We start from the raw sequence: 24,159 nt of genomic DNA, 5'->3' as shown, positions 1-24,159 counted from the left end.
AATAAAATAAGACAAAATCAGAGAGGGAGATAAACTGTAAGAGACCCCTAACTCTAGGAAACAAACTGAGAGTTGCTGGATGGGAGGTGGGTGGAGGGATAGGGTAACGGGGTGATGGGCATTAAGGAGGGCACGTGACGTAACGAGCGCTGGGTGTTATAGGCAACTAGTGAATCACTGAGCTCTACCTCTGAAACTAATAATACAATATACGTTAATTAACTGAATTTATTTTTTTTTTAATTAACTGAATTTAAGTAAAATAAAATTAAAAGAAATTTTGCTCAAAAAAAAAAAAAAAAAAAAAAAGAATGCCACTGAAACACTGTGAAAGCTCCAGACAAGCCACGTAGGTTCCGAGGCCCTGGCCTGCTTCCCGCATTAGGGTTGTCTGTGAGGCACCGGCTCATGCTTCCGAAGGCAGCCGCTCCAGTGGGAAGCTGTACAGTCGGGAGGCTCCAGGCAGCAAATGAAGACATTCGATGCGAGAAGATTCAAACAGTGAGGACATGTACATCTCGCGGAACTCTCGGTCCAGAGGCAAAGGGCTTCAAGTACAGCTCAGTCTGTGTTGGGTGCTCTCACCAGAGATCTAGGTTCCTTCCAGTCTCTCTACTCAGCACTGATGTCACCCTGATGATGGTCCATGTCCCATTGACCACTGGGACAATGTGCCTCCCTAGTCACCCTCACCAGGACAAGACACACATAGGACACTTCCCTAACTACGTAGATGGCTTCCTCCAGCCTGACCAGGCCAGCTTGGGACACATGCCTGCCCTCTGTTGGATGGTGTCACCTGAGGAGTGATGCATGCAGATTGGTGGCATTAGTTGGGGTAGTGGTATGGATCTTGGGGGTCAACCTCACGTCCACCATTGATGTCTTCCCTGAGGCCCCCTGACTCTGCTCATCTCAGTTCTGGCTGGGTTTTCCATTTGCAGGGAGTCAAGCTAAGCTCTTCTTGAACAAAGTCCCACATGGAAGCCCTGACAAAGCCAGTTCTCCCCAAAACAGGCAACCGGGGGTGGGGGGTACGTCTGTCGCCTGCAGCCCTCTTCTCAGAGAGCAGACAGGCTGCTCCATTTTGAGCACCGCAATCATCTCACATTGGGCTGGGGACTCCAGATTACATCTGAACAACACCATATTTTGACATGTACTTTTTTTTCAAGCATCCCCATGGCCCCAGGAGACTGACCGATTAAGGCAGCACCCAAGTGCGCTGTAGAGCAGCAAATGTTTCAGTGAATGGGAGCAGGGGTAACCTCTCCCATCAGACTTGCCATTCCCTGCAGCGGCCACACTACATGCCGATGTGATGGGACCTGGGCCGGGTCTGCGGGGGACCTGGTTATGGAGCACTGTGGGGGGCAGGGGGCAGCTGTCCTCATTTCCAGGTTGCATGCCCTGCACAATTGACTGTTCCGGGCGGGAAGGTTTCCCGGCTAAGCAGTCGGCCGCGTAGCCTCTCTGCCACCTGACCCCGCATCCTGGGCCCGAGCCAGCTACAATCCAGGAAGCTCCAGTCATGAAAGTGATGAGGTACGTAACAGCCCAGGGGGTGGGCAGCTGCCTTCCCGATGCTAAGGTAATTATGCCTCTGCCACCATTACCCCGGACAGGGATGGGTCTCCAGAGAGCTCTCTAAACGCACATTAGGCCCACAGCCAGGGCCGCGTTCTCTTGCAAAGATGTTCTTTCACACTTAGCAGTGGGAGAATGTTGGCACTGGAGAGGATGACTTGGGGGATCTGTGAGGCTGAGTCTCGAAGCACCTGCACAGGGTGACCTGGGATGCTGGTAAAAAGGACAATCCTTGGGCATCAGCAGTCCCCACCCCCCCACCGGCATCAGGCCCTCTTGGTAAACATATCATGTGCGTTTGGCATCCAGACAGATAGTGCAGTTGTTGAGCACGGCGAGTGATGGCGTTGGTCAGAGTACCCATGGCTTACTGAACTGCGTGCGGCTTTGTTTGATCAGCTGTTGAGAGAGGGCTCTTAAGCCTTCTGTAGATGACAGCCAGGCTCCACTTCCCCAAATGTGCTTCAAATCATAACTTTCTATTCAAAAACGGGTGAGGGGAGTCCAGCAGGTGCAGAGCGAGACCAAATCCCATAGCACAGCTTTCTGGGCCTCCAGATTCCAGCTCTGCCGGCTTCTCCAGCCTCGCCTCTTACCCAGAAGGATAGTCCAAGTGTCCTCAAGGGGTCTCACTGCCAATGAATCAGCATCCAGAGTGTGGGTGAGTGTCAGAGAGTAGGACTTACTCCCTCAGCCCTCCTTGGGGCACGACGAGCCACACCCCAGTGACCCCAAGCACTACAATTGTGTTGGCACTTGGAAAGAGCCCCATTTGAAATGGCAAGTCAAGAGTGCCACTTATCATCTGGCAATTTTGAGCAGGCGACAACAGGCTCCTGCTAGGTCAACCTTGTTTTCTGGCTATTTCTCAAATTGAAGCCGGCAGTAGAAGGGAAGCAATATAACATTGTGATATCACATAGAACGTGGGCTACTCTCCAATTTCTCAAGAGGAATCTGAGATTATGTTTGGATAAGTAATAGGAGTTACAGAACAAGAGAGTGGATCCAGGGGAGGCCTCTTTGAAGACCAATGATTAAGTGGCCAACCGCAGTTAAAGTTGATTTATTCCAACATTGCCAAATGTTGGGGTTCCTCTGGTAGGGCCTCCAGACTCTAGCCCCTCCACCCCCATAAAGGCTTCCTTGATTTCCTTTTCAGACTTGCTTCCAGCTCCCCACCCTCTCCCCCACCCAACCGTCCCATCACCGCCCCATACGTGTTTGCTCATATCCTATGTTCAGGGAAAATGATGAAAATAAGTAGAGGCTCTGGAGACAGACTTGGGATTGTATCCTTGGTCCGCCACAGTGGCTTTAAGAGGCTGAGCTAATTGCTCAACCTTTCTAAGCCTTGGTTTCCTCAGCCATAAAGTGGAGCTAATAATAGGAGCCTCCTCATAAGTTCTTGTGGAAATTAAAGAGGTGATACATGCAAGGTACTAGAGCCCTAACCCAGAAAGGGAGCTCTACTGATGCCCGTGGCTAGGGTGTTGATGGGGGATGACAATGATCACAATCCTCGGTTCATTCTGTCTCGAATGTAAGCGATTCTCTTTACCTGTGATTCTCTTTACCTGTCTCTCCTTCTATGATGGAACCTCTGGGAAGGAAGAAATTGTATCTGATCTCTGCATCCCAAGCACCCACTGTATACCTGGAACAGAGTAAGCACTTGGCAAATGTCTGTTAAAATGCAAAATGAGGTGACCCAGACCCTAAAACTGGTATGCCAGCACATTTCTTTCTCAACAGTGTGAAAGGACTCAAAACTTCTGGAATCACCAGAAGGCTAAGCATTCTGTCAGAAGACATATTTTCAGACTTATCTAACGTAGTTGCTCAGGCTGCCACATGCCAGGGGAGATGTGAGGTCAGACTTACTTCTCACTTGCATCTTGGAGTCTTGTTGGTGTGTTGTTGCTTGTTGAGTTCCTGCAGTTGTACACTCCAGGATGCAGAGTAGGGCGGCCTGTTTCAGAAGCTGGCTCTGCTCCGCTTATTTAACACTTCCCCCCTCCCCACACTGGGGGACTGGGCAGGGAAGGGACCAAAAGATGGGCCAAGGCCAATCTCCCACACCAACCCATTTAATATATTGGTCCAGAGGGAACTGGCTGGCGTGTTTTCCCGTTCTTGGCACATGCCTGCAGAAATGTTTGTTTTGCAATGTCCAGGGGAGCCGCAGGTCTAGAACAATGGTGAATGATTTATTTGGCAAAGTGTGTTTGAGTTCCAAAGTGTTGCTAAGTACATTACATCACTGTCCTTTCTTTTCAGCTCTAACCAGTGGTTTCCAGATCCATCCAGGAAGAATTTCACTTCCTTCACATGATTTTTTCAAGGTGCTGCTTTATCTTTCCCCCCAATCTCCCTAACCCTTGGAAAATTATCACTGTGCCTCTCAACCTTCTAGCCACGGGGAATCAATGTTATATAAATGTTAAAGATCAAATTTAAAAATGATAAAGATCAATCACAAATGAGTCCTAGTCCATTCTGTATCAGAATCCTAAGACTATTAAATTAATCGTTAGCTAAACAAATTCTTCCCTTGGAGCACCAGTTTTCAGTAAAAATCCAGACAAAAAGTTACCAGCGGGAAGCTGTACAGTGGGATTGCTTCCCCAGAATGAATGGAACACAGAGCAGGAATTGATTGATACACTGCTAAGCTAAGGAATATATCTTGTACGTGTTTTTAAATAAAATTGTTTGTAATTTTTATGCTATTTTGTAACTGTCACCTTGTAGTTAAAGTATATCATGGGCATTTTCTTAAGTCATTAAATCATTTCCCCCCACAATAATTTTTAACTGTTCCAGAGTATTTCGTCAAATGACTGTTCCATAATTTATTCATCCCAAGTATTTTTGTTGGATGTCTGGAATAGTCTTCTCTTGATGCAATTCATAATTTATTTGCCAGATGTCCAGTAAGCATCAACCACTTGCCAGGCCTTCAGTGGATAAATAAGGCACAATCCTGATCCTTCAGAAACTCCCAGTTGATCTCATGGTCGATTGCCCTGAAGCAAGTATTCTATCCACAGACATGATGGACAAGGCACAGAGACAGGCCTACTTCTCTAATGGGTGGGGACTGTCCCAAAGCCTGCTATCCCCACTCACCCAAAGTGCTCAGACTCTGAGTGGCACCTGTTAGAGGTGGAAGGCTCACACTGGGCCGGGTGCTAATTCCTCTTCTCCTTTTCTACCTCCTTCTAGGGTACCAATTTTTAACCCCTCTGTGGGTTTGTCTCAGCTGGTAGACTCTAAAAATACCAACACCTAGGGTGCTTGGGTGGCTCAGTCGATTGAGCATCCGACTCTGGATTTCGGCTCAGGTCATGATCTCAGAGTCATGGGATCAAGCCCCACATTGGGCTCCATGCTCAACAGAGAATCTACTTCTTTCCCTCTGCCCATCCCCCCGGCTCATGCATGCTTTCTTTCTCTAAAATAAATAAATAGATCTTTCAAAAAATTTAAAGAAACACCAATGCCCAGTCTGATCAATGATAAACCATGAATAGGACTTGAGAAGTGGTGTGCTGGGAAATACCGAATGGTCAGCTCTCAAAAAAGTATTCATATTTATAAACGTACATCAGTTTATCATAAATTTTACTGATATAAAGGATGGTTATGACAACTTACAAAATAACTTAAAATATGTAATACTCTTTCTTATAAATTCCACAACCAGTGATTCTTACAGAAAGCATTTGCCAAATCTGTGGTTGCAAATGACAAAGGAAGCTAGGCCTACCATGGATGATGGCTGGCGCTTTCATTTATGTTAATAAGCATGACAAGAGTGAAACAACACAGTGTGTCAGAGCTTCACTCACCTATCAGTGACAGGAGCGACTTCTTTGCTGGATTGCTGAGTATTCTCTCTCGTTGTACTATTCACAATATAATAGCTACAAACAACACTTTTTGAAGTGTCATCTGCATTATTAATATTGTCTCCATCAGTGTCATAAGTGTAGACAATTAACAAAATGACAAATCAAGCTCTGATTGCTAGCATTTGCTGATTCCTGGGGCCTAAATTCTCCTGTGGCTGATTTCAAGCTACTGGTGTGACATCACTGAGCACAGACCCAGAGGAGGTGCTAGGTAATGCCTCATTATGTACAGTTTCAACCATCCCGATGTGTTGGACCTGAATGACCCCAAGCACATAGATCACATGTAGTGAAATAGTTTGAAAATGAGGACTTTTGAGTATTTTCCATCATTGTTTTAAACAGAATTTACTTAGCTATAAATTTATGTAGTTTAACTCTTGATAATATCCATGCAAAACTTCTGAAAATTTAATCAGCAGTTTGCACAAGCCAGGAAAAGCCAGCTCTCCCACAGCACCAGGTCCAAACCCAGGGACTGGGATCTTTCCAAAGCCTCCCCAAGTTATTCTTATATCCAGCCATTATTGGACAGGGCAGAGGTTCTTTCATTGTTTGTTTGTTCGTTCTGTTTTTGTTTTTGCTGGTGAACTCTTTAAAGTAATTTTGGAAATTATCCCTCCTTCCATACTTAGCTTGACACCTAAAACTCATCTTAAGTTGAGAAAGTTGCAAAGCCTCGAATTTCCAAAATATTCTAAATACTGATATTTTAAAACTAAAACTGTCTCATCTCACTTCTAAAAGTATCCCATGGAACTTGAGTGACCTTGAAGCCTCTGTTAAGAGAATTTTATTTCAGATGCAGCAGGCCAGGTCGCTGCCATGGTCGCTTCCTGTGTCCACTAGTTATGTCTGTCTGCTCCCAGATGCCTTCCAGGTTCACTATATTTTGATTCTTGATTTTAAAGCTTCTTTCTTCTCCTCCACTTCCAAGAAAAACTATAATAAAAAGTACCTTATTCTAAATAAGTAAGTAAGTAAGTAAAAGTATCTGATTGAGTTTAAAATCCATAACCATTTGATACTAGGTAGGGGAAGAAAAAAAACTTTCTTCTTTATACCTTCTAGGTTCTTGGCAAGGGCTCTATAGCAAAAAGATTAATAAGAGAAAAACAGAAAATTATTAGCAGGTATGTTTCATACATGTGTGGCAGAAACACAGGGATGGGTAACTCTAAGGGGTGGCTAAAACTTGGGCTTATCCAGCATCTTCAAGGAACAGTGCTTTTGTAGAGAGATGTCAGGACAGAGGTTTCAGGCTCCCAGGGTAGCAGACAAACATATGGGGGAAATAAATGGAGTCAAGTTTGTGTGCATGTTCCCCTGGTGCCATTTCTGGGCTGATGAATCTAGATCTGTCTCTAGTAAATGAAAATTTACACCTTACCTTGAGGCAGAAAGAGGGAGAATAGATAGAGCTTTTCCTACATTTGCTTCATCTTAATTGCCTTCAGCTCAAAATAATTCTTATGTAAGAGATACATATTTTGGCATGACAGATTCTGGCTTCCTTCTATACCCATTATCAAAAATTTATGTAATACATAAATAATTCATTGTCAAAAGTTATTATATATTTTATAGTGTTCTTTATTTTCTCTTTGAACTCCTATATCCACTCCATTTTCCTCCCCTCCAATTTGATTTCAATGTAGTAAATAAAGTCCTTGGTGGCCATGAAATCATGGATATAAGTAGAAATGCAGATGATTTTTATTCCCTCTGAACGTAGACATTAAATGTAAGAAGTTTCCTGAATGGAGATGTCATGATGATGACTACCAGTACACAATTTGGCTAAGCAAGAGAAGATGTTGAAGACTGTTACTATCCAAACAAAAAAGTAAAACATAACTGGAAATGTATGTTGTGGTGAATGTCTATTGCTTTCTCCCTCCTTAGTTCATGTATCTGTGGATGTGTATTATTGCAAAAATGCATGCAAGGCAGGCTTCAGTTCTGTGCTACTTTTTGTCTTTACAGGTGTAAGTTCTGACCAGTACAAAGAACAAGTAGATGGGATAGAAAGAGTTTTGTTATAATGTCACTAAATTCTTCAACCATCTTCTTTTTTTTATGTTTAAACTTAGATGTTTTTATTTGTGTTATGTATTGAATGAGTCTTATTTATTTATTTAATTCAATTTGTCAGCATATAGTATAACACCCTGTGCTCATTACGTCACATGCCCTTCTAATGCCTGTCACTCAGTTACCCCATCCCCCTACCCATCTTCCCTTCATCAACCCTCCGTTTGTTTCTCAGAGTCAAGAGTCTCTCATGGTTTGTCTCCCTCTTTAATTTTTCCCCACTCAGTTTCCCTTCCTTCCCTTATAATCCCTTAAACTATTTCTTATATTCCACATATGAGTGAAACCATATAATTATCTTTCTCTGATTGACTTATTGACTTATTTCATTCATCACTGGATCCAGTTCCATCCACGTTGATGTAAATGGTAGGTATTCATCCTTTCTGAAGGCTGAGTAATTTCCATTGTATACATAGACCACATCTTCTTTGTCCATTCATCTTTCGATGGACACCAAGGCTCCCTCCACAGTTTGGCTATTGTGAACATTGCTGCTATGAACATTGGGGTGCAGGTGTCTGGGATTTCACTACATCTGTATCTTTGGGGTAAATACCCAGTAGTGCAATTGCTGGGTCATAGGGTAGCTCTATTTTTAACTTTTTGAGGAAATCCTATACTGTTTTCCAGAGTGGCTGCACCAGTTCACATTCCCACCAACAGTGTAAGAAGGTTCCCCTTTTTCCACAACCTCACCAACAATTGTGGTTTCCTGTCTTATTAACTTCAGCCATTCTCACCAGTGTAAAGTGGTATCTCATTATGGTTTAGATTTGTATTTCCTTGATGGCAAGTGATGTGGAGCATTTTTCATGTGCTTGTTGACCATGTGCAGGTCTGCTTTGGAGAAATGTCTGTTCCTGTCTTCTGCCTCATTTCTTGATTGGAATCAAGAAATGTTTTTTGTTTTTTGGCTCTTCAACCTTCTTCTTCTAAGTCATATTCCAAAAGTCATAGTTATCTCGTCTCCAATGTATTTTAATACTCTATTAACACAATTAACCCTTCTTAAAGTTATTTAGAGGAATTAGAAACCATCTCACTAACTCAAAGGCAATTAGACTTAGATATTTCTAGCTGTTCCTTTGTTTGACACTGAGGAATTTATACTCAAGACAAGATCCCCTAGTAAGAGAGGCTAAGGATCTACCTTTCCTTTATGAGGTGGAAAAGGCAGGTGAAAGGACAGGAGCTGCTTGCCTCTTGGACAGCAGGCTGGGTTCTCGGGTCAATCAGCTTTAGGAAAGAGTCTACTGGAAGTTGACAATCTAGAAATTTATTCCCTTAAACAAGGCATGCCTGCATATCCTGTTGGTGAGTCTTCTTGTGCCCAAAGGGGTATTGTTGCCCAGTTTGAAGACCGCTGCTGTAGACTCTCCAGGAGAAACAAAGGAGAAACAAGGAGCTTCCCCACCCCAGCCACAGCAGTGCCCTGTTGTGACCTGGATCCAACAGATCCTGCAGCTGGGGTGGATGTTAGAGCAGTGGCTCTGCCCCAGTGACCATGACTTCATGGACCACTTTTCATGAAAGGCTAGAAAACTGCTTCTAGCAGGAACAGAAGCCATCAAACCCCCATGCCATGGCTTCTCATTTGAAAGTGGGATTTGCACACCAACTTCACAGAGCTGTTGTGGGATGAAATGAGACAAAGAACACTTCAGTGTTTTGGAAGTATCAAGAATGATTCAAGTCCAGGGAAGTGGTTCTCCCCCAGAGCAGTGCTCCAGAAACAGCAGAAGCACAGGGACAGTGAGGGAAGGAGCTCCACGGTTGTTGGAAACTGCTCTGCACTTTTCAGAAAAGTCATCCAGCACCTGAAGGCAAAGAAAATTGCAGGGGCTCAGGCTCTTTTCCACATCCTCCTGGACCTTGTTTCCCAAGGTCCCTTGCTCGCCCAAGGAGAGTGAACCTGTGTCTGATTTTGCCAACACACACTATGTGCCAAGTTACACACTGGCTTGGAGGTTTCTATCTGGCAGAAATGCCAATATTTTTGGTTCAGTGGAAAAGATAAGCCCAAAGATTATACCTGTGTTGACATCAACCAGGGTTGTATCTAGTCCAGCATCTCATTCTAACTTTAAAAAATGTGTTTAAAAAATCCAATTCCTATACGCTTCTTGAGACAGCTCTCTTACTTTACTCGTTCCGTCAGAAATAAACTGAGTAAATCTTTCACTTGTGTTCATTCTGTATATTTTTTTCATTTTATAGACATATATTTAAAATTTTTATTCATTCATTTCAGAGACAGAGAGCACAAGCAGGGGCAGCAGGCAGAGGGAGAGGGAGAAGCAGGCTCCCCACTGAGCAGGAAGCTTGACTCAGGGCTTGATCTCAGGACCCAGAGATTATGACCTGAGCTGAAAGAAGACACTTAACCCACTGAGCCACCCAGGTGCCCTTTCATGCTATATTTTGATGAGAATCCTGTTTTAAATTTTTAAAAAGTTATACCTGGACAGTATACCAGATATATATAAGATAGATAGATAGATTAATAGATAGATAGATAAATAGATAGATAAAAATTGCTTTTGATTTTGTTTAATTCTCTTGATAATCTTGGAAATAGACCCTATCACCCTCATTCTACAGATGAAGACAAGTAGGCTCAGAGGCAGAGGAGTTTGCCCAAGTGGTCCAGACAATGAGCAATAACAAGTGGATAGTGGGACGTGAAAACAGAGTCTTGGAGGTCTTGAGGCATCTTATTTGCATTTCACTGAAACCGGTGAACTTTTAATGGCAAACTCATGCCCCCTCCTACCATCTATCTTCGAGGCTATCTGCTGGCCCCAAGCTGGGTGAACTTGCTCTACTCTGAGCTCCTGCACTTCTAGCTGTGGGATTATTTCACCCACATTCCTGCCAATATGCCTCAGATCACTGATGCAGTGGCCCCTGGGGGCCACTGAGGGGTATGTTATTGTTTCCAGGCTCTAGGGCCGACCAGAACCCCATAGCCCGGTACTAATTCTTCAGATGCATCAAATTAGCCAGGGGGTGGGATGAACTGCCCTTGGCTCCCCTCTGTGAGGACCACACCTGATCCAGGCCCTCTTTCTCCCCCAACACCATGCTGGTATGGCCTAGCAGGGACTTAAGAGCCCCGAGCAGCCAGGGCTCCCAGTCTACACCCAGTCACTGCTAGTGAGATCTGTCAGCCCGGGCAGCTGGTGGCAACCAGAGCCCCTGATGGCACCATTTGGCAGAAATCTCTTTTTTTTTTTTTTTTAAGATTTCATTTATTTATTTGTGGGAGACATAGAGGTAGAGACACAGGCAGAGGGAGAAGCAGGCTCCATGCCGGGAGCCCAATGTGGGACTCAATCCTGGGACCCCGGGATCATGCCCTGAGCCTAAGGCAGATGCTCAACCACTAAGCCACCCAGGTGCCCCAGAAATCTCCCTTTTCAACCAGGGACCCAGATATGTGTGTGTGTATGTGTGTGTGTGACCTGCCCTTTGCCCTCAATTACAAAACATACGTATTATTTTGTATGATCACATTTCCTCATCTATTTATACTGTATAGTGTTCCCTTGTGTGGATGGCTCCACACTTTAACAAATCCCTATTGCAGGACATCAGTGTTGTTAACGGAGCTTTGCTGTTACACACAGCCTTGTGGTTTTTAACAAGGTGAAATGTAACAGAGTTAAACACAAACCTAGGGGACACCTGGGTGGTTCAGCGGTTGAGCACCTGCCTTTGGCCCAGGGCGTGGTCCTGGAGTCCCAGGATCAATTCCCTCATCAGGTTCCCTGTGTGAAGCCTGCTTCCCCCTCTGCCTGTGTCTCTGCCTCTCTCTGTGTGTCTATCATGAATAAATAAATAAAATCTTAAAAAAAAAATAGAAACCTAGTATGAGAAGACCCAGACCCTGAACTCCACAGTCCATCTGATTTTAGAACCTGAGCCCCTCAGACAGAGGAATCTGCCAGGATGAGTGTATTAATCACATTTTTTACTCTATATATTTTATGACCTTTTGGCATCTTGGGGCCTCACAGACCTGGGAGGGATGGTCCAGACCAGGGCTGGCTAACTCCTAAAGATAGCAAACTGCTTGCCGTGAGTTGAAAGCCCACACCCCCACCCACCTGCTGTACCAAACTCACACACCATGTCAATCTACCCCCTGCCCTCAACCACCCAGGGCCAAACTCTGAACCACCAGGGACCACCTTGCAGCCCAGAGCCTGCCAGATTATGCAAACTATCCAATCCTAAACGTACTCAGTGTACCTACCCTGCCTCACCTGTTCTGTCCTGCAAGAACCACAGAGGAGGGCAGCCTGGGTGGCTCAGTGGTTTAGCGCCACCTTCAGCCCAGGGCATGATCCTGGAGACCCCAGATCAAGTCCCACATCAGGCTTTCTGCATGGAGCCTGCTTCTCCCACTGTCTGTGTCTCTGCCTCTCTCTCTCTCTCTCTCTCATGAATAAATAAATAAAAATCTTAAAAAAAAAAAAGATTCTTAAAAAAAAAAAAAAGAACCACAGTGGAGAGGCTCAGGCCCTTGCTCTCCCTTCGCTCCTGCCCCCTGACTCAGGCTGCTGCTTCCCCACGTGGCTCCGGGTGCACACAGCTCGTGTGCCCCTTTCTCCTGGGGATCTAAATCATAAACTGTTCTTCGGAGGCAGTTGTCTCTGTGTCTGTCACCTTCCCGTATCTGATTAAAACAAAATCCTGGACACATTTTAAAATTATGAGGAGGCCAACTGGGCTTGGCTGGGGCACAGACCGCCCACCCTAGTTTTTGCTCCTTGGCCCTCTGCCTGTTCCAGCCATCCTGGGACATCCGCCCTCTTCTGCTAGTCTAGCCAGTGTCCTCTACCGGGGCCTGGTCAATTTTCCAACTCGGCCCAAGTCTCAGCTCTAATGCTTTGGTTTAAATCTGTTAAGTTTCCAGAACACTGCTTTTGGGGGCCCTGGGTTGCTTCCCCTGTGGGCACTCACTTTCCACTTCTGAGGGTTTTTTTTTAAAGATTTTACTTATTTATTCATGAAAAACATAGAGAAAGAGGCAGAGACACAGGCAGAGGGAGAAGCAGGTTCCTCTGAGGGAGCTCAGTGTGGGACTCAATCCCAGGACCCCGGGATCACACCAAAGGCAGATGCTCCACCGCTAAGCCACCCAGGTGCCCCCCCCCCCACTTTTGGTGGTTTTATGCAAAAACTTCCAATAAAAATAGTGACCAGGGGCTCTGGTTGCCACTAGCCGCAATCTTCTCCAAGGCATTAAGGAACACTTGTGGACCATGTTGTCTGGAAGGAGCAGAGGAGCTGATTTCACTTGCAGGGAAAGCATCTGTCCTTTAGGAGGATCACTAATGCCAAGGTTCTGCTAAAGTTTTCTTCATAGCTGAGCTTTCAGATGATAAGAACACTAAATAGAGCACGGCTTCCTAAAATAAATGTCAAAGTCTTCCATGAAGCTTTGTCTTGAAGTCAAAATCCTCTGTTTCTCTTGAGAAATTCTTTTTGGGAAGCCTAGAGAAGAAGGTAAAAGAAAAAGTAGAAATTCGACATGCAAGATGAGGCAAGATTTTTCCTCAAGTAGGAAATTAAGTTGTCCTCAAATTCAACTTCACTGTCCTTTGTTGAGTCTCAGAAAGCCATGAATGTTCTTGAGAACTGCTGGTAAAGTGGAAGAGTCTGTCCATGTTGTGAGCCGTGTGGACTTCACGCCAGGAATGCCACCCCTCTGTGCTGTCTTCTCCAGACTTGCTCGGTGCCCTGGCTGCGACACAGGTCATGGAAACCCAAGGAAGGACTCTTCCAGTGAGCTCATGGCACTTGCAGGAGACCCATGATGGGATTGTGCGGGGTCTGTGCTTCCTTCAGATGCTCCACCTGCAGATCTTGGAGATAGGTCTCCCTTGAAATCGGAACCTAATGGCACTCAGACTGACCAGGGATTCAAAGAGGCAGGACTCTGGGGAGGGAGTTGAGGGGGGTCAAGGGGACCAAGAGAAGAGAAAGGGGTTTGGTTCTTTAGTGCCTACAATGGGGTGGCCTGGTGGAGTTGCCCCAGTAGCAATACAGGGGCAAATACCCATGTGCATTAAGACAACAGAATGAGATGAGTTGAATAGGAAGAAAAAGTACTCCTTACATCCCATGCTCATGCTCCTGTGGGTTTGATGGGTAGAAGATAAGACCCAATGTCAGCACGAAGCTTTGTGAGTTTTGTACATTCTTCTGGGCTCTGCGTGGCTGTATGTTCTTGACTGGCCTCAAATCAGGATGTGCAATAATGAACCCCCCCTCCACCTCCCACAAATGAAGGCTGGGTGCTCCCACTGAGCTCGAGGCAGCTGGCAATATAAGAGGAATGGGGAGGAGAGCGGGGACATGGGCAGTCTTATCTAGAACCTGCTATGGGAAGGATGGAAGTCTGTACCTCCAAGTCATACATACAGAAGCCCTGGGTCAGAGCTGCTGGTTTAGACTAGGCTCCAGGGAGGCCAATTCAGAACCAGCTTGACTATAGACTCCAAGCTCCATGTGCACATCTATGGACCAGGGGGCTCACACAGGAGGAGGCAGAGCAGGAATATCTAGAAAGCTAGAAACATTTGAATGGGTCCAAATGGGGTTGAGGGCTATTCAACATTCTTTCTGGAAGTTTCACATACTTGGGGAGGGAGTGGTGTGCTGGAGCTGACTTCTGTAGGCTACAGCAGCGTGTGATACTTCTCTTCCCAACTCTGTGCTCTGTGACATCAGGTGAAGGAGGCCGTGGTGGGAATATTTACATCATGGCAACGAGCAATTGCTACAAATCAGGTTGTCCTTTCTCCCACAGAGTTGGTCTTTAAGCATTTATGGGAATGGTAAGCATCTCTGGCCATAGGTAAGGGTGGTGGGAAGGTATGTGGGAAACAGGGAGATCTATCAGACAGATCGTAACACGTGCAAGTTCTGCCCCTGAGCCACCTGAAAACTAATCTTAATCTAGGCCTGAAAGAGAGATCATTGGGGTTTTTTTGGTGAATTCAGCAACTAATAGTGAAAAATGAAAATGGCATGGGCCTAAGAGTCAGACAGGTTTGCCTGGGTTTGGACTTGAGTTTTGCTACCTATCAGCTGGTGACCTTGTGAACTATGAACTGCAATTTCATTGGTTTGGAGCAGGACAGCAGTATCTGTCTCTTTGTGGGATGCATTCCATGAGCTGGGCATTTTGTATACACTGTCTTTACCCCTTACATGCCTTTAATAAATGTAGAAAAGTATTCACTTAGTCACTAAGGATTTCTTGGCCACTTATTAGGTACAGTGTGGTGGGTAATGTGATGCCCAATATGCCAGCAGTATATGGGAGTGTGCGAGCAGGGTGCAACTTTGTTGTATGACGCTGTACCCAGCCCTCAATGGCCCCAGTGAGCCTGACCTCCTGGTGTTCACACCCTTGTGTAGTCCCTTCCCAGAGTCTCAGAGCTGTTCTGTGTGACCAACAGCATGTGGTAGAGTGATGGTGTATCACTTCCCAGACTGGGCTAGAGGAGTCCGCAGCCTTGGTCTGGGGCTCTCTTTCCGGAGTCACTTACTCCAAGGGGAGGCAGGCACCATGCTGTGAGCCACCCTACAGAGAGGCCCCTGTGACAAGGCACTGACAATGTGCGGGTGACCTTGAGAGTGTATTCTCCAGCCCCGGTCAAGCCTTCAATTGATGACAGCCCTGACTCACTGCAGCCTCCAGAGAGATGCTGAGCCAGAACCACCTATTGAACCCCTTCCAGATTCTGACTCTCAGAACCTGCATGAGGCAATAAGTATTCATTGTCTGAAACTGCTGAATTTGGGAGTAATTTGTTTTTTTTTTTATTAATTTTTATTTATTTATGATAGTCACAGAGAGAGAGAGAGAGAGAGAGGCAGAGATATAGGCAGAGGGAGAAGCAGGCTCCATGCACCGGGAGCCCGATGTGGGATTCGATCCCGGGTCTCCAGGATCGCGCCCTGGGCCAAAGGCAGGCGCCAAAGCGCTGTGCCACCCAGGGATCCCAGGGGAGTAATTTGTTACGCAGCAAACAAATAGTAAACATAGATGGGTCTAAGGATTCAAAACTAAAGAAGTAGTATGGTATTTTACAGATGAGGAAACTTAAATTGAGATAAAGCTGTATGCAACTTGCTCAGGCAGGAGGCCATAGAGCACTAGAGAGGAAGGAAGTCTTAGAAATCATCGATTTAACCACATCGTTTAAAAAGGTAATTAAAGGGACACCTGGATGGCTCAGTGGTTGAGCTTCTGCCTTTGGCTCAGGACATGATCCCGCAGCCCTGAGATCGAGTCCCACATCGGGCTCCCTGTATGGAGCCTGCTTCTCCCTCTGCCTGTGTCTCTGCCTCTCTCTCTTTCTCTCATGAGTAAATAAATAAAATCTTTAAAAAATAAAAATAAAAAGATAATTAAAGGGGTACTTCAGTGGCTTAGTTGAGCATCTGACTCTTGATTTCAGCTCAGGTTATGATCTGAGGGTTGTGAGATCGAGCCCCATGTCGGGCTCTGCGTTCAAAGGGGAGTCTGCTTGAGATTCTCTCTCCCTCTGCTCCTCTCCCTGCTCACTCTCTCTCAAATAAATAAGTAAATCTTTTAAAAAATTTTAAAGAGATACTTTAAAAAGAATATTTGTTTTTAAGTCACCTTATGGCATCAAAAAAATTGCACCCTAATGCCATTCCCCCATCATGTCAAATATCTACATTTCTCCATGGCCCCTTCCACTCTTCGGCTACAAGTTGAATAGTTATTATTCTATTTTTTAACAGTTATTATTCTAATGTGCATGCAATTTTAAGGGCAATTTTTTAAATTTCATGTTCCTTCATTTACATGTTGTCATCTCTCTACACAGATGTCACATTGATCAGTTTAAATGTGTGTTATTCCATGGTATCAACGAGTCATGCTTCCTAGGCCTTCTAGTAGAATATGTTTCTGTTGTGTATCATAAACAACTTCCTGAGAGACACCTATAAGTGATATTTCTATTTTTCCCCAGTTTTCTCCTTTCAATACATTCCTAGGAGTGGAATTAATAACGACATATGTTTTGGCTCTTAGTATAGAGAGAAGGGGTGCCCGAAGGGATGTCTTAATTTTCTTCTTCCTATACTTCTGATATGTCTGGAGGTCCAGAGAGGGTGCTCCCTCCCAGCATCTAGCACATAATGGTCTGAGGTCTGTAGGAAATAACTCATCTTGATAGAAGGTGGGGGGCTGAGCCAGAGAAATAACAACCACTATTTGTTGACAGTCTGCTGTACTTCAGACAAGTGATCTTCATGATTTCTTATATCTAACTGTGAGAGGTATCTGTGTATATGTGACCCATTTTACATCTGGAGAAAATAGGGCCACACAACTGGTACATGATAAGACTAGCATTCCAAACCCAGATCTGATGGACTCCAGTGTTTTTCTCTCTACACAACATTGTCTTGAAGTCAACTTTTATTTCTCATTACATTGACCCCTGAAACCCTTTGGTTATTGTGACCTGGGGACCAGGTCTCCACGGTATTGGTCTTTCCAGAAATCATGTCAGCTTCAGCATCCACAGTGACACATGACTGCATATACTGAACTGCAAACTTACCTGCACTTGTACTTGATAATTTTCTTCATTTTCTCTGGTTTAAGGCAAACTCCTCAATTTATTTTTATTGCTGTTTTTTTTAAACTCCTCAATTTAAATTTGAAGTGAAAGTGTTTGCCCAAGATCACCTGGTGAATTACTGTGCAATTTTGGCTCAACCCCACCTCCCATACATTCCTACTTTATAACTTTCTGTCATCCTACTTCTTTCCCCCATCCATCCTCACATTTGCGTTCTCAAGAGAGGTTGAACATGGCCCCTTTGCCACAGTTCTCCAGGAAAACTGGTTGAGAATCAATTTGTCAAAGAGTCCCCTCCTTTGTAAACTGAGCCAGGGCATGACTAATCCCACACACCCAGGTCCGTCCGGCGAGACAAAGCCAAGGACACCAGCCACTGTGCCTCTTCCCAGGCCACAGGAAACCTGGACAGCAGCCTCTGCCAAACTTTGAAGTGTGTGTTTCCTCAATGCTGCAGGCTCCGGGGCAGAGGTTCCACTTTCCACCTCTGGCAAGTCAGACGCCTTCACAGGAGAATGTCTCCCTATATGGTGGTTGTTTTTCCATGCTCCAGGCTGGTTCCCAAAATAGGGGCTGGGGAAGTCCTCTCTTTTACTCACCAAGGGAAGGGCGTCTTCCAGAAAAGACGAAGATATCTTGGGATGGAACTGGGGAAGGGGAAGGCAGAGCGACAATTAGACCTCTGGGATTGGTCATTAAGGGAGGGACATTATGACTTATATTGTGGACTCCAAGTCCATTAATCAGATATGAGGGAAGAGGTGGGCAGCCTGGAGGGGACATGACTAGTTCCAGAAGAGTGGCTTCAAGTGCTCATAGGGGTTTTGTTATGTTGTGAAGAGATCCTAGAATCATTTCTTCCCTCTTTACTTTTTTAATTGAGGTAAAATAGACAGTAATATAAAATTAGCCATTTTAAAGTATACAATTTAGTGACATTTAGTCTATCCACACATCGCTGTGCAACTACTATCTCTACCTAGTTCCAAAAAAAAAAAAAAAGAAAAAGAAAAAAGGGAAGAAAACCCTGCACTCCATTCCCACTCATCCTACCCTAGCCCCTGGCAACCACCAGTATGCATTCATTCTGTGCCTATGATTTACTCATTCTTAGTGTTTTATATAAATAGAACTGTATGATATGTATCCTTCTAGTTTCATTCTTCTGCATGTGGATGTCCAATTTTCCCAGCACCATTTATTGAAGAGACTGTCTTTCTTCCAGTGGATAGTCTTTCCTCCTTTATCGAATATTAGTTGACCATAAAGTTCAGGGTCCACTTCTGGGTTCTCTATTCTGTTCCATTGATTTATGTGTCTGTTTTTGTGCCAGGACCACACTGTCTTGATGATCACAGCTTTGTAGTACAACCTGAAATCTGGCATTGTGATGCCCCCAGTTATGGTTTTCTTTTTTAAAATTCCCCTGGCTATTCGGGGTCTTTTCTGATTCCACACAAATCTTAAAATAATTTGTTCCAATTCTCTGAAGAAAGTCCATGGTATTTTGATAGGGATTGCATTAAACGTGTAAATTGCCCTGGGTAACACTGACATTTTCACAATATTAATTCTTCCAATCCATGAGCATGGAATATTTTTCCATCTCTTTGTGTCTTTCTCCATTTCTTTCAGAAGTGTTCTATAGTTTTTAGGGTATAGATCCTTTACCTCTTTGGTTAGGTTTATTCCTAGGTGTCTTATGCTTTTGGGTGCAATTGTAAATGGGATTGACTCCTTAATTTCTCTTTCTTCAGTCTCATTGTTAGTGTATAGAAATGCCACTGACTTTTGGGCATTGATGTGTATCCTGCCACACTGCCAAATTGCTGTATGAGTTCTAGCAATCTTGGGGTGGAGGCTTTTGGGTTTTCTTTGTTTTTTTTTTTTTTTTTTTTTTATTTATGATAGTCACACAGAGAGAGAGACAGAGAGAGGCAGAGACACAGGCAGAGGGAGAAGCAGGCTCCATGCACCGGGAGCCCGACGTGGGACTCGATCCCGGGTCTCCAGGATCGCACCCTGGGCCAAAGGCAGGCGCCAAACTGCTGTGCCACCCAGGGTTCCCGCTTTTGGGTTTTCTATGTAGAGTATCATGTCATCGGCGAAGAGGGAGAGTTTGACTTCTTCTTTGCCAATTTGAAGGCCTTTAATGTCTTTTTGTTGTCTGATTGCTGAGGCTAGGACTTCCAGTACTATGTTGAATAGCAGTGGTGAGAGTGGACATCCCTGTCTTGTTCCTGATCTTAGGGGAAAGGCTCCCAGTGCTTCCCCATTGAGAATTATATTTGCTGTGGGCTTTTCGTAGATGGCTTTTAAGATGTTGAGGAATGTTCCCTCTATCCCTACACTCTGAAGAGTTTTGATCAGGAATGGATGCTGTATTTTGTCAAATGCTTTCTCTGCATTATTGAGAGGATCATATGGTTCTTGTTTTTTCTCTTGCTGAGATGATGAATCACATTGATTGTTTTACGAGTGTTGAACCAGCCTTGTGTCCCAGGGATAAATCCTATTTGGTCATGGTGGAATAATCTTCTTCATGTATTGTTGGATCCTATTGGCTAGTATCTTGTTGAGAATTTTTGCATCCATGTTCATCAGGGATATTGGTCTATAATTCTCCTTTTTGGTGGGGTCTTTGTCTGGTTTTGGAATTATAGTGATGCTGGCCTCATAGAATGAGTTTGGAAGTACTCCATCTCTTTCTATCTTTCCGAACAGCTTTAGTAGAATAGGTATGGTTTCTTCATTTGGGGAATATAAAAAATAGTGAAAGGTAATAAAGGAGAAAGGAGAAAAAAAATGAGTGTGAAATATCAGAAAGGGAGACAGAACATGAGAGACTCCGAACTCTGGGAAACGAACTAGGGGTGGTGGAAGGGGAGGTGGGCGGGGGGTGGGGGTGACTGGGTGACGGGCACTGAGGGGGGCACTTGACGGGATGAGCACTGGGTGTTATTCTATATGTTGGCAAATTGAACACCAATAAAAAATAAATTTATTAAAAAAATATATAAATAGCAAAAAAAAAATGTATCCTTCTATGTTTGATTTTTTTTCACCTAGCATAATGTTTTCAAGGTTCATCCATGTTGTAGCAGGTGTCAGCACATCATTCTTTTTTTAAAAAAATGATATATAGTTGACATATAGCATTATATTAGGTTCTGGTGTACAGCATAATGGTTTGATATTTGTATACATCGTGAAATGTTCACACCACAATATGGCTACTGAACATCTGTCACCCAGACACAGTTGCAAATTATACTTTTTATGATGATAACTTTTAAGATTTTCTTTCTTAGCAAGTTTCAAATATGCACTGCAGTGTTATTAACTATAGTCACCGTGTTGTACATTATTTATTTTATACCTAGAGTTTGTACCTTTTGAGTGTCTTCAGCCGTTTTGCCCACCCCTTCCCACTCCTGCCCCCTAGCAACCACCTCTGGCAACCACCAATCTACCCTCTGTATCTATGAATTTGGTTTCATTTTTGTTCTAGCTTCTACATATAAATGAGATCATATAGTTTATGTATTTCTCTGTCTGACTTGTTTCATGAAGCTTAATGTCCTAGTACTTCATTCTTTTTATGGCTGAATGATGTTCCATTTTATTTATCCATTCATCCATTGATGGACATTTAGGTTTCTCCCCTGTCTTGGCTATTGTGAATAGTGCTGCTATGGATATTCATGTACAAGAACTTATGTGAGTGCCTGTTTTCAATTCTTTTAGGTATACACCAAGAAGAAGCATTGCTGGCTCAAATGGGAATTCTATGTTTAACTTTTTGAGGAACCATCAGATTGGTTCCTGCAGCAGCTGCATCATTTTACATTCACATCAGCAGCACATGAAGATTCCAGCTTCTTTGCATCCTTGTCAACATTTATTATTTTCAGGTTGGGGGGGGTTAATTTTATTTTTAAATTTTTAAAATTTTTAAAAAGATTTTATTTATTTATTCATGAGAGACAGACAGAGAGAGAGAGAGAGAGAGAGAGGCAGAGACTCAGGCAGAGGGGGGAGAAGCAGGCTCCATGCACGAAGCCAAATGTAGGACTCCATCCTGGGACCCCAGGGATCACGCCCTAAGCCAAAGGCAGATGTTCAACCACTGAGCCTCCCAGGCATCCCTTGGGTTTTTTTTAAAAATAGCCATTCTAGTGGGTGTGAAGCATCTCACCTCGGTTTGATTTGCATTTCCGTAATGACTAATGAGGCTGAGCATCTTTTCTTGTGTCTGTTGATCATTTAGAGAAATGTCTCTTTGTGTCCTTTGTCACTTCTTAAATTGGGTTAGAATAGTTTCTGACCTGAGAGATGAACAGGACCTTGGGGATCATCTGTTGCCTATATACACACCTCTTATTTTAGACATGAGGAAACAGAAGCCTAGACGGGTGCAAGGCTGCCCTCAAGATGACACAGATGGTCACTGAGCTGGGACAGGGACATGATCTCCTGACAAAGCTCCATGCTTCCTTATAACTGCTTTGCAGATTTGACTTAGGGACAGGTCACTGATTTGGGCAGGTTGGGCTTTGGCTTGAAGAAAAGCTCTGGAGTCAATCTAGGGTCCCATCGATCTGGCTTGCTGGTCCCCCAACTGATGGATGTAGGGCCTTAAGAGTAAAACAATGGCCATGGAGAGTGAAGTTGGCTGGATTCACATTCTACCCATCATCCTAGATCCTGTCTGTCCCTCCTTCTGTTTTGCTTCACTGTATTTTTATTCCCATGCAAACTATAGTATTTTTATTCTATTTTTATTCCCATGTATTTTATCCCCACTGTATTCTATTTTTATTCTCATGTGGACTCACAGACACACACACATCATGCATAGACACACATACATGCATGTGCACACACATACATGCACACTCATGCGTACACACATGTGGATACATACACAGACATGGAACATTTCCTCTGTCCCACCATTCTCCTTTCCCTTCAGTTTCCTACCATGCTCTCTGGAATCCCCATTCCATGGCTTCCTGAGTGGTTTTGTACTTGCCTGTAAAGTGTAGATCCTGTCCTTCAGACTGTGGAATTTACAGACCCTTGTGAGAGGGCAGTTCCATGGGGGAGCATGAAATTTTTTGTTCTTGTCTGAAATATCCAGATTCTCACCAGCCACAGATTCTTCAGTGCCTCCTGCTTCTCCCGGGTCTTCAGTGGCGCCATACTGATCTCCTTCTCAGCTCCCAGCAGCACCAACAGTGCTCAGCTCTCTCTTACTTTTGCAAACCTCTCCCCTGAACTCACACCTCCCTCACTGTATAGCTTTTTCTTTTCCTGTCATTACAGACTCCTCTTCCTCATCCTCACTCATTGGCCAGCCTGTCCTCTGGCTCTTGCCTTCCACTCCCCATTCCACTGAAAGTGGCTCTTCCCAGGGTGATCTGCAGATCTCTAAATACGACCAATGCTTTTGAGACTTTGTCTTGTACTACCTCTTGAAAATCTGAAAAAAAAAAAAAATGCACGTGGTATTGTGAAGCCATTTTTTCATCATTAAAAACCACATAGGTGAACTTCCCCCAGCTAAGAACCCTCAGGTGGCTTAGATGTGGTCTCTCTCATGGGCCCTAAATTTAGGCAGTCCAAATATAGACCAGAAAACCCACTCCTGTAGATTGCACCTGCAGAAGGCCTAGTCTCATGGGTATGTAACCTGTGTAGGACCCGTATTGGCCCAATGCTCAGAAGGCCTCACACTGACTGAATGCCTTGTTGAGGCTGTCTTGAACTTATCATTATGTCTTTGAACTTGTGTTTTGTAAGTGAAATCTGATGGGACTCTGGAGCATATATGTGAATGAAGGAAATACTCACAATAGGTGTGTCCCTATTCCTTACTCCTTATTCACACATAGTGTTCAAGATGCCCTGTAGACTCATGATGTGTAAGAGTCCAGTGAGACTCAAAGTGAGTACAAGGTAAGTGTGTGACATCCACAACTGAATAAGAGGTGAGCTATGATACTTTCCTTTCTGACCAGAACTTCCTTTGAGAGCAGAAATTAGGTAATGGGATTCCAATTGAACGGAAAGGAAAGACGGGCGCCCAACAACTTCCTTTCCTATCAGTGAGCCCAAGGGCAAGAGTTTTGGGAGAATGTGTGCCTATCAAGAAATAAAATGAAATTGGTTGAGTTAATTTTGTGTAATGTCTCAATTGTTCTGGTAAGAACAAAATACCTATGCACAGACAGGCTGTGAAACACAAACTGTTTCACTTCATTGACTCCACCTGTGAATTATATGTTCTTATATTTACATTTAAAACTGGAGATGCATGATACAAAGATGAATAAAATTCATGCCAATAATTTAACACTGGAATTATTCTTTTTTTTTTTAAGATTTTATTTATTTATTCATGAGAGGCAGAGAGAGAGAGGGAGAGGGAGAAGCAGAGACACAGGCAGAGGGAGAAGCACGCTCCATGCAGGAAGCCTGATGCGGAACTCGATCCTAGGACTCCAGGATCACACCCTGGGCCTAAAGCGGCGCTAAAACGTTGAGCCACCCAGGCTGCCCCTGGAATTATTCTTTACTTAGAATAACATTAAAACCAAGTAAAGGGGCACCGGAGTGGCTCAGCTGGTAAAGTGTCCAACTCCTGAACTCAGCTCAGGTCTTGATCTTGGGGTCATGAATTCAAACTCCATGTTGGGCTCCATACTAGGTACAGAACCTACTTAAAAAAAAAGAAAAAAGAAAGAAAGGAAATGAAAAATAATCATCACAACACATTGGAAGAGAGAGACTGGACGAAAGGAAAAGCTTTATATTTTTAATGCCTTCAATGGCATTTTTCTCCTATTTTTTTGAACCAGGACCCTATGTGTTCATTCCGTACTGGACCCAAAAATTATGTAGGTGGCCCTGGG

At 44.1% G+C, this 24,159-nt stretch overlaps 1 long non-coding RNA gene across 1 annotated transcript; it reads right to left on the bottom strand.

Moving 5' to 3' along the window:
• Positions 1-218: 218 nt before the first annotated feature.
• LOC119873022 lies at positions 219-3,670 on the bottom strand. The gene is made up of 3 exons (XR_005362950.1): positions 3,472-3,670; positions 3,149-3,244; positions 219-2,219 (listed from the first exon to the last, which is right to left on the bottom strand). It is a non-coding gene; the product is annotated as an uncharacterized LOC119873022 (long non-coding RNA).
• Positions 3,671-24,159: the final 20,489 nt, after the last annotated feature.

The sequence above is a fragment of the Canis lupus genome, chromosome 8, assembly GCF_011100685.1.
Source record: "Canis lupus familiaris isolate Mischka breed German Shepherd chromosome 8, alternate assembly UU_Cfam_GSD_1.0, whole genome shotgun sequence".
In the NCBI taxonomy this organism is placed as follows: Eukaryota; Metazoa; Chordata; class Mammalia; order Carnivora; family Canidae; genus Canis; species Canis lupus.
This window is presented reverse-complemented; position numbering and strand designations above follow the sequence as displayed.